This window comes from Microtus ochrogaster, unplaced genomic scaffold, assembly GCF_000317375.1.
Source record: "Microtus ochrogaster isolate Prairie Vole_2 unplaced genomic scaffold, MicOch1.0 UNK38, whole genome shotgun sequence".
NCBI classification, from domain to species: domain Eukaryota; kingdom Metazoa; phylum Chordata; class Mammalia; order Rodentia; family Cricetidae; genus Microtus; species Microtus ochrogaster.
In genome coordinates this window covers 1,861,353-1,870,818 of record NW_004949136.1, presented here as the reverse complement: position 1 = coordinate 1,870,818, position 9,466 = coordinate 1,861,353, and the positions used below count along the sequence as shown (strand labels likewise).

The window sequence follows — 9,466 nt, the reverse complement described above, 5'->3', positions numbered from 1 at the left end:
CAAGGAGGCTGTTCTGGGCCAGAAAAGAATTCAGACAGCAGGGAGCCTCCCTTGCTTCCATAAATTTGTCTCTTGGAACTTGCAAGAATATTTACAGCCACCTTCCATTCCCTGTCCAAGTCTGAGTCCAGATTCCTCCCATACATGCTACGTCGTAAAGTTCATCCTGGGCCTGGCCTGGCCAGGTTCACCTGCGTCCCTCTGTCTGAATGGTTAACCCTTTGCTGAGAGGGCAGATCTTGGGATAAGTGTTCCTATCACAGAATGACAACCATGATGAGCTTTTGGAGGTCTTGTGGAATAAGGTAGAATCCGTGGGGATGGGTGTGAAGTACACACTTGTGACATCATGCTGTGTGCATAGAACATCCAGGTCCTATAGGTCTAGATCTGTTGCTAGTGTTTGCAGAGACATAGGTTCTCATAGTCCCCATGAATATCCAGGAGTGGCTGTCAATACAGACCTAGCCCATGGTATTTTAGTGTCTCTGAAGCCTCGTGCCTGATATGTCCCTGCTTCTGGATTCTTTCTCTGCCCTCTGGGCTAACTCACTCCTCTAGCTAGAATGCTCTAAGCTCTGCTGGCCTTCACTGGGACTGATCGCACTGGTGGAAAGATGCTGGTCAAGGGAGTAGGGGTTGAAGTGTCAGGGTCAAGGGTCAAGGTAACGCTCCACTCTTCTGCAACTGATGGCGCTTACCCATACCAGGTGCTCAGCACAGGGAGTCAGGGCGTCTCTGTATTAGTCCTGTGGCAGCTGAGGTGAGGCGCCCACCCACCCACCACAGTCCCCCAGATCCTGCTCTTTCTGGTCTGTGTTCTCCACAGCCCAGCTCTTCAGAAGGATGGACACTCTGGAGTGAGACTCAGCTCTGACCCCCTCTTCACTGCTGGCTGTGTGTCCCATCCTGGAGCCAAATGTCAGAGCCTCTTAGACTCACACACAAGCCCTTCCCACACTAAAAATGGTTGCATGTTGTGAACCATTGTCCGAGAGTCCCACATGTCACCCACTCCTGATTTACATGCATGTCCTCTGCAGACATCAATCTTTCGGAAGCAGGAGGAAGAAGCCATCCACCAAGAGCCTGGTAGGATCTGAACATTTCTTTCTCCTGGACTCACAGGAGCCCACGCCCCACACTGACCCTTTTCCTGGCCCTGGCCCTCAGCTCACTGCTTGGGAGGGCAAGGGGAGCAGAGCCTACCACGGATGCTGACTTCTTCCTCCAAGTTTCACTCACAACCATTCTTCCACTAGTGCCCTTCCCTGGGCTGCAGCCACTATCCAGGACTTGGGTGGCCAGGAGTGGGGCCCCCAGTTCTTATCAGCCCTCTGGGGGTGCCTAGTGGAAGGATCTGTTGTTCTGAGGGACCCCTAAACTGACCAGCACCTATAGAATGAAGCTGAGCAGAAGTGCTGCTTATCCTGTGTGGAGAGGGTCACAGCCTTGGAAGGTCTACACTCCGTAGGGAAAGGCCAGATTCCTGATGGGAATAGCTATATGGAAGGGGCCGGGCGGTGGTGGTGCACGCCTTTAATCCCAGCACTCGGGAGGCAGAGGCAGGCGGATCTCTGTGAGTTCGAGGCCAGCCTGGTCTACAAGAGCTAGTTCCAGGACAGGAACCAAAAAACTACGGAGAAACCCTGTCTTGAAAATCAAAAAAAAAAAAAAAAAAGCTACATAGAAGGGTACTGCATTTGGCCAATCTGTGTCCCTTTCCTCAAAAGGAAACTGTAGGAATGGGAAGTGAAAGTCTTTGTAAATGCTTCCCCCGTAGGTGTTCAGCCCGGGGGCCCAGCCTTCAATCTGCTATGGCATAGCAGAGCTTCAAGCAGGAGACGGTTAAAGTCAAAGACAGACCACTCTACCTGCTTGTTGCCAGGGTCTCGGGAGTAGGGTGTCAGGTCCTGCGGAGGCCTGGGTCACCAGCTGCCCAGGTTTTTAGTAAAATCCAGCTCCTCATCCAGCCTCCATGCCTTTCAGCAAGGCAGCATCTCTGCCTGTGTGGGAGGGGCTCCTCAGCCCCTCCTCCACCTTTGCTGGTTCTCTGCTACATCCCATTCCTGCTCACCCCTCCTCCCTTCCTCAGGGTCCCTGTGCCAGCCCTGCCCATGCTTGCCCCTCCCTCAGGATCCCTGTGTCACAAAAAGTCGGGGTCACTGCCTGTGAGGCAGTGTAGACAAAGGTACCCCATGACTACCCACAGACGAGGGTGAGAAGAGACATTGACCCAAGACAGACAGAGACGCCGTAACCTTCAGATCCCATCACTCCACAACAGGCCGCCACAAGCACCAGGCAGCCTCTGCTGGACAAGGTGTCTGACAGTGTGATCGCAGGCCCAGAACCGCCACTGAACAGAGTGTTCTTGGATCATCCGAGGGCAGCCAACCTGTGCCCAGGTTCTGCATCACGATGCTGGCCTGGCTGCATAGGGCAGGCCCATGCCTAAGGGAAAATGTTAAATGTTTGGGCACAGGACTGAGTGCCACTGGCCCCATCAGGCCCCATCAGGCCCCATCAGACCATGCAGAAGGCTGGACACACCCCATCCAATCCATGAAGGGTGTGGGATAGGGGGTTCCATCACACCCTTCATGAGGAGTGAGTTTCACAGGGGACTTCTGAGAAAACCAGTGCCTCTCCTCATACAGACCTAGGGTCCAAGCTGCCCAGGGTCTTTGGCTAGCCATATAGATCAGCTCTGGAAGGTAGGGTGATGTCAGCATTCCCCTGGGACTGGTCTCTCCGAAGGAACTCTAGCAGGGGAGTTAGGACATGCCCCTGAGGACAGGAGGGCTGGCGGAGCGCAGACAGGCATGGAGACCTCTCTGCATTTTAGGGATGGGCTCCAGAACGGTCCTCTGCTGCTGCGCTAGACTGTGTAAATATTTTTCTTAGGAGGAAAGAGAGAGCCCCCATTCATTAGACAGCTCTCGCTTGCAGGAACTGAGAAGTATCTGTTTAGGCATAAAAGCTAAAAACAGTGTCCACCGCTCTTAAAAAAAAAATCATTTCTACAGCTCAAACATGGCCAAGCTGATTTTTTTTTTCAAATGCAATAAATAAATAAATATGACCCCACTCTCCCAGCTGAGAGCACAGGAGTTTGTGTCAACACGGCCAGATCCTTTGCTCTGGAAGCCAGGACTGGCCTGCGGATTCAGAACATGTCAGGGTTCTCACTAGAACTGCCAATGCATGTGTCCCAGCTCAGCTCTGGCCAACGCTCCCGCCATGGGGCGTGTTCCTCTCCTAGGGAGATCAGGACAGGCATCAGGTGTGGGACCTGCAGAGCCCATACAACACAGGGACAGAGGCTCACACGCCAGCATTTCCCGGCCTGCCCGCCATTTCTTTGCCTTTCCTTCCATGTTTTCACACCTCCGCCCCCTGATTCTGTTTCCTGGTGATAAAGCCTAGATCAGCTACCTCCAGGCTCTTCCATGAAGGAGGTTGTCCCAGAAATGCCAGAAACACCAGATGATGACAGCTGCTGATGTCATTATAGTCAACCCGTAATGAGGTGCTCATGAGCCACTTATACCAGGCAAGATGTCAGGACTGAACTGTTGATCTGGGAGAAAAATGGAGGGTGAACACTATTCTTCCAGAAGTTCACCTTCAAGCTGGGCGTTGGTGGCGCACACCTTTAGTCCCAGCACTGGGGAGGCAGAGGCAGGTGGATCTCTGAGTTCAAGGCCATCGTTCCAGGATAGCCAGGGCTACACAGAGAAACCCTGTGTCAAAAAACCAAAAGAAGAAGAGGAGGAGGAGGAGGAGGAAGAAATTCACCTTCAGCCAGTAAAGTACTTGGTGCGTAGATTTAAGGGCTTGGGTTCACTCTCCCAGAATTCGCCTAATGACAAAAACATCTATACATCCTGGTACATATTTCTAATCCCCGTACTGGATAGATAGAGACAGGAGGGTACCTAGAGCTCACTCACCAGCCCAACTGGCTGAATTAGTAAGTTCCAAGCCAATGAGAGGCATTAGCCTCAAAATGCATGCACGCCCATTTTCCATCATCCCAGAAAGAGTTAAGGGTATTCCTCTCCAAAGACTAGCTGGGTTCTCATCAGGGAAGCTCCATGCAATCCTGCTCTTTAGCTTCTGAGCTTATGAGTAGAAAACTGTGCGGTAAGAGCAGGCCTCATAGAGCTCAACACTTCTGATGATGGGAAGGTCAACAGCCACCATCATCGACTCAGTGTCCCCCAAACAACCCTGAGCCCACAACCTCCTCCAGTCATCAAGCAAGGCTCAGAGCCAGGACAGGATGCCTGGGAGTCCCTACCAACATTCTCTTCATAACATCACAAGTATTCTGCCCTTGTCCCCACTCAGAAGAGATCCAATAATCAACTTCCTGAAGGTTCTGGACGCACACACAAATCCTCAGATCCAGAGAAACTACTTCAAAAACAGATAAGAGAGGAATATGGGCTAGAGAGACCCAGGCTATGTACAAAGGCCCGAGGACAGCCCAGAGCAAGCCAGACCGTGCTCCCCAGTCTGGCTGTTCTGACTTTGGAGTGGCCTTATGTTGGGGCTCATGTTGGCTTTCTCCCATGGGTCTGCTCCCAGATTCTTTGAAGGGAGAGACGCCTTCTGGGATCCATTTGTGACACCAAACAGAAAGTCGGCCCCCTTGGGGGATCTGCCAGAGTTTTGGAGCTGTGAGCCTATGAGATGTCCGTATGTGTGTGTCTACTCCTCACCAACCTCTTGGAGAACAGAGGGTATTTATTTTAAGAGTCAAAAAAGATGTTTTGAGCAACCCCACTTAGCTAAATCCTGGCACCGATACTTGAGAGAGAAGCTAAATGCCGGAGGTCAAACCTCGCTTTTTTGGCTAAAATGTTCAATCAAAACACACCTAATACTTCTGCTGGGGTGTGGGGGAGACGCTGAGAGCCTGGGGCAGCCACTGCCAGCAGTCGGCAAGCTGGCAGTACAAGGGCTGAGGCTAAGCTAGCAACATAAAGAGGGTTTTCAGCAAAAGGCAGCCCAGCCAGCAAGGAAGCCAAGGCTGAGAGGCTCCGGAGTGTGTCCGGCGGTTTCTCCACCCAAGGTCAGCAGCGGGTGAGGAGGGCCTCATTAAAGATATTTCTACCTGGCAAGGCTGCCATTAAATCGGAACCTGGCTCAAACCTTCCCTTGCAGGGGGGCTCTGGAAACTCATGAGGTGCCCAGCTTCCTCTGAGGGCGTGATGCTCCCTGCTCCAGCACTAGTCACTCAGGAAGCCTGCCACAAGATACTTGCTTGGTGCTCGGCAGCTCTCAGTTTGTCTCGGTGCAAGCTTGCATGCCCCACAGCCCAGGGAGTATCTGCTCAGAGTACGGGTGAAGAGGGCCAAGGAACAGAGCCCCAGCTCCTCTCCCCAAGGCTGGCCAGGACCCATGACCTAGAAAGCACAAGGCTCTGGTTGTTCCCACTTACTTGGTGACTCTTGACGAGAGTTGTAGATGAGGTCGTTGATGTCCCTTTGTGAGTCCCCATCTGATAGCGAACTCCAGGGTAGGTAGTAACAGTGCCCATAATGACATAGCAGATGGGTTAACTGGGCACTTACCCACTGCTACTCCTTAGCTTCTGCTGGGGCCCCTGCTTGGGACTACACTCATCCGCAGGTCTACTGAACACAGTTTGCCTTCCCCTGAGTTAAAGGGTGACAGGCAGGTTGGGAGAAGGCTGTGCGGCCACTCACAGGCTGTGTACGGTGGCAAGAAGACCCAGCTCCCCAAAACATTCCTGCTGGTTTCCAACTGAGGTGTGGGGCATAAGCTGGTGTGGGGGACCAGAGTCCTGCCTGGAACACCATATCTCGGAGACACCGGTAGCCTCTGCAGCGTGTGCAACCCCCTGAGAGAAAGGCCGCTATGGTTTCTGGAACCCAGAACTGGCAGACCCAGCTGTCTTTTCTGTAAGCTGAGGCCTCATGCCCCCAATCTATCTCCATATCTTCTCATTTCACTGGTGGTAATTAACTTCTTGAAAAGTGAGACACGATTTCAGAATGCAGCCTCTGGTGTCTTCAGAAAAGAAACTCCACCTTTGGCCTTGCGACTGATTTGAGCCATTCCTAGCACACAGAACCTTCTAGTCCCCTGCAAACTAGTGACTGAGGGAAACCTTTCCTATGTGGGTCTCCCCAATGCAAACAGGGTAGCCCAGGCAACAAAGGCCTTGTAAATGTAGTTGTCAGCATTGCCACTTTTCTGTGACCTGGGCCTTTGGGAGGCTAGGGAGACAATGCGGTCAGAGCCATCCGAATCACAGGAAACTCAAGCTTGCTACAATAGGAGGTACCCATGTGTGGGGGAGATGGGGGAAAGGAAGGAGGGCAGGAAAAGAACAGCCCCACTCTGCAAGCCATGAATCTGAGGTCCCACAGGTCCAGGGTGGCCTTTGTTGATGTCCCAAGGGCTCGTGTTTGATCCCTGCAGCTGTAGAAAGGCAGTGTTGAGGGGAGCTCCCTGGACAACTCTGTCAGGGGTGCTGTTGAAGGAATTCATCCTCTCTCCAAAGTTATGGTCATCTGTGCTTAGAACACAGATATGTGGGTGCTAGCTAGATTGCCTGGAAGATTCAAACCCTTTCCTGCTAGGAGGAAGGAATCTCTAAAAAAAGAGCACTCCCTCAGAGGCAGCCACACGCTCCAGAACCGTGAATGTGAGCAGCGTGAGCTGGCGATAGGCCCTTCCCAAGGACCTTTGTTGGCTGCTGGTGACCTTGCCGGCACCTGAAGCTTGACTGAGCACACAGAGGGCAGAGCAGACAGGTATGCAAAGGCATTCTAGCCTCGGCCCCACATTTGCTAGTGACACGAGGTGCAACTTTCACATCAGAAGTCTCTGCTGTGTCAGGAGACACCCCTTACTCTCAGAGATCGCCTGGGACTGGGGTGGGCGCCCTCTCCAGAAGTCCAGGACAGCCTTGCATCAGAATGGCCAGAGACATCTCATAGCCCGCCCTGCACCCTAGCCCTCCCTCCAGTGTCTAGAACTGTGTTGACGTTAGAGTGTTAGTACAAGGTGGCTGTGGAATGCCACCAGGCGAGCTCCTTAGACTGGTCCTAAAACATCACACAGAGTCCTGTGACCTGTCTGTTGACAGGTTCAGCACACACAGCACATACTCAGAGACTTTGCAGCCATGTGTGCGTGCGTGCGTGCGTGTGTGTGTGTGTGTGTGTGTGTGTGAGTGAGTGCATGTGCATGTGTGTGTGTCTGTCCCTGAAGCCTGGGACCCTAGGAAAGGACCCTAACAGGGATGAGGTGACCAGGTAAAACATCCAGCTGCGTCAAGCAGCTCAGGAGTCCTCACGGCAGGGCTTCAGCATGGGGATCCATTCACTACACGAATGGAGTCTGGAGACAGGCACTAGGTTTGGGGCAGTATCTGCTCTTTGCTGAGCATATGGGCACAGTTGGTTCCTATAAGGAGCATCTTCTGGTTGTGTCTCGTCTTCCCTGTGTAGCACAAGCATTGCTTTCCTGGGAAAAGTGAAAACATCAATTGTTTCCTTGCTGAAGCAAGGCCATTAAAAACCAAGAGAGCTCATGGCCCACAGGACTGGCCCCTTACTCTGCCATGGGTGGCCTGCAGCACAAAACCGCCATCCTGTGAGTATTTAACCAAAAGGTCCCTATCCCCACTGGGAGCAGCATCTAGGGCACAGATTTTTTTTTTTTTTAGTATACTATACTTTATTAGTTTTCTAGGTAACTCTCCATCCACCGTCCTGTCATATCCTAGTGAGCACCTATGTCTTTTTTTTTTTGCTTTCTCCATCCTTTTTTTTTAAATTTATTTATTTATTAAGGATTTCTGCCTCCTCCCCACCACCGCCTCCTATTTCCCTCCCCCTCCCCCGATCAAGTCCCTCTCCCTCATCAGCTTGAAGAGCAATCAGGGTTCCCTGACCTGTGGGAAGTCCAAGGACTGCCCACCTCCATCCAGGTTTAGTAAGTTGAGCATCCAAACTTCCTAGGCTCCCCCAAAGCCAGTATGTGCAGTAGGATCAAAAACCCATTGCCATTGTTCTTGAGTTCTCAGTAGTCCTCATTGTCTGCTATGTAAGTCCGGTTTTATCCCATGCTTTTTCAGAGCCAGGCTAGCTGGTCTTGGTGAATTCCTGAAAGATCATCCCCATTGTCTCTGTGTGTGGGTGTACCCCTCGCGGTCCTGAGTTCCTTGCTCGTGCTCCCCCTCCTTCTGCTCCTGATTTGGACCTTGAGATTTCTGTCTGGTGCTCCAATGTGGGTCTCTGTCTCCTTTCATCGCCTGATGAAGGTTAATATTCAGGAGGATTAGGGCACAGATTTGGATAGACAGTGGCAGGAAGAGGCCTCCCTGGGCAACCTTTGCCTCCAGCACGTGACTGTAGACTTCACGGGGAAAGAGCTTTTCTAGGATTCAGCAGTCAGTCTCTCTCTCTCGGGATCTTCTCCACCCTCCCTGACCATGCTCTGAGTGAGAAGAGAAGAGAAGCCATATTGGGGGACAGGGAGAAGCACAGCTGTCCACAGCTCTGTCTGGCTTCTGCAGCTGGTCATGCGTCAGAATCCAGCCCGGCTGGGCAAAGCACATCGCTGGGTCATCGGTGGCGTTCCCTCCGGAGGCTTGTGTGAGTCTGCATGGCGTTCACCTAGCCTTCCCTCACTTTCACGTCTCACTGAGAGTCACTTTTCCAAACCACACTTTCAGAATTTATTAAAAGAAACATAAAGTTCCCAATTGGTTAGAATTCCCAACGTTTAGAATATGGCCTCTTGTTATTACAGCTGAGCCAGGCAGAGCCTTTTTGGTGTACCGCACTCCCTTGCCGGTCTGCACGGGCACACGTGGGCACCTCAGGGTAGCGGGAAAGGAAGGGAGAGAAAGCCCTTTGGGTTGACATAACTCCTCATTCTGTTTTTCAAGTTTGATTTTCCATCTTGGTTCCTATTCTTTTGGAAATGACATTATAATTTATGAACATGAGGCTATGGGCTGGACTCCCAATCCAGAAGGGAAAAATCTGGTTTCTACCACTCATTTGTCGGTTTGCTTAGCTGTAGCGTTTTGTGTCTGGTCACTGAAGCACCCGCTCTCTAGGCGGGGCTGCTGGGGAAAAATGCCGCGGCTCTGCAGATCCGAGTCTAGGACAGCTGTATGGACAGAAGGATGCAAGGGTGGCGCGCTCTCTCTCCTGCTGCCAGATGTGTCTGTGAGGTAGAGGATGCAGGTCTGCTATGGTTCAAGTGCCTTCATGACGTCCAGAGCCACAGCTGAAGAAGTACCCCCAGACACCAAAAAGCCGACTACCTTCCCCGGGGCATGTCATGTTAATAGGAGCAGGTGACACGCTGCCATCCCAGACTCAAGGAACCCGTGCCTGTTCCATATCCGATGTCTCAGAACAGAGGTGGAACTCATGGCTCCCCGGAGCTCTGCCTCCTAAGCCAAACT

General features: G+C 52.1%; 1 protein-coding gene across 3 annotated transcripts in view; it reads left to right on the top strand.

Annotated features, from left to right (window-relative positions):
* Positions 1 to 9,466, top strand: part of Prdm16 (PR/SET domain 16) — a 315,023-nt gene that overhangs the window by 147,246 nt on the left and 158,311 nt on the right. The gene's annotated exons all lie outside the window — the stretch shown is intronic.